The 1384-nt window shown below is 50.3% G+C and overlaps 1 long non-coding RNA gene across 1 annotated transcript in view; it reads right to left on the bottom strand.

Moving 5' to 3' along the window:
• Positions 1–866, bottom strand: part of LOC118479069 — a 4239-nt gene extending 3373 nt beyond the window's left edge. Inside the window, exon 1 of the long non-coding RNA XR_004859456.1 lies at positions 564–866. This is a non-coding gene — a long non-coding RNA (uncharacterized LOC118479069). The remainder of the gene's footprint in view (positions 1–563) is intronic.
• Positions 867–1384: the final 518 nt, after the last annotated feature.

Raw genomic sequence — 1384 nt, forward strand, 5'->3', positions numbered from 1 at the left:
AAGAAGAAGAAGAAGAAGAAGAAGAAGAAGAAGAAGAAGAAGAAGAAGAAGAAGAAGAAGAAGAAGAAGAAGAAGAAGAAGAACAACAACAACAACAACAACAAAAAACAGACAAAAACAACAACCAAAGAGTCCAACAAACCCAGCTAGATCTCCCATAGATCTCCCATAGATCTCCCATAGATCTCCCATAGATCTCCCATAGATCTCCCATAGATCTCCCATAGATCTAGAATTTATATCTCACAATTTCTCCCAACCAACGCACAGAACACCAGCAGCGGGTATAATATCCTGATCCAAACGCATAAATCTCACTCTGGAATGCCGAGACAACACATCAACCACGCAACGCACCACAACGTCTCGCTCCTGCAAGCCTAGAACCCTCCTCCTGTACGTACACACACATTCACAGACAGGTTGAAAATCCGTTCGGAACCAAAAGCGAAGAGTAAAGTGTAGAATCTAACTTCTGAGCCTAACGTATAAATCTAGACTGAGCTCTCTCGCTCACTCGCTAGCTCATTTACCAACCTCCTCACAGCAGAAAGCGAACTCACCGTCCGTCCGACTGACTGACTGACTACTGTCTGAATCAGCGCACACAGCCGTAATAATCAACGCGCGTGTTCTAACGCACGCGAGAGTAGACGTCTCGTCTAGGCGGGCAGCACACACACACGCACGCACGCACGCAGCCGGATCGCCAGCTAGCAGCAAGCGGCTTGAGCAGACGAGAAGGAGGGGAAGGGGAGGGGAGGGAAGTCGCGCGCGGCGCGCTCAACTCAAAGAGATGCCTGCCTGGCTTCTGCTGCTGCTGATGTTCCCGCCGGCCGCCGGTGCCCGTTCTGCGTCTATGGAGTGTTGAGGGGCGGGGGAGGGGAGGGGAGGGGTAGCGGTGAGGCCAGACCCAGACGGAAGCATTCTCTCTCGCTCGACCAGCGCGAGTCACTTCAGGCCAACTCCATTGCAGCAGCCTCTGTGTTTCTGTGGGTATCGAATACGCCGCGGCGGGAACGGAGTAGTCGGTCAGGGGTTTCGTGTTCGAAGTTACTTTATATAATATACTGCATAGGTGGTTGGTTCCATTGAATTGAATGCAAGGAACTTACTGTATACCGTCCTGGTTCAATGAAACTGCTCTTTAGAAGTAATAATTGCAATAGCTGAGTGCTTCTGTCTCTGTCCGTCAATGTATCTGTCTCTCTGTCTCTCTGTCTCTGTTTCTGTCTGTCTGTCCGTCTGTCTGTCTCTCTATCTCTCTCTGTCTCTCTCTCTGCCTCTCTGTCTCTCTCTTTTCCTCATGCTCTCTCTCTTTCACTCTCACTCTCTCCTCCCCCTCTCTCTCTCTCTCTCTCTCTCTCTGTCTCACTCACACACA

Source organism: Aplysia californica, unplaced genomic scaffold, assembly GCF_000002075.1.
Source record: "Aplysia californica isolate F4 #8 unplaced genomic scaffold, AplCal3.0 scaffold01730, whole genome shotgun sequence".
Lineage (NCBI taxonomy): Eukaryota > Metazoa > Mollusca > Gastropoda > Aplysiida > Aplysiidae > Aplysia > Aplysia californica.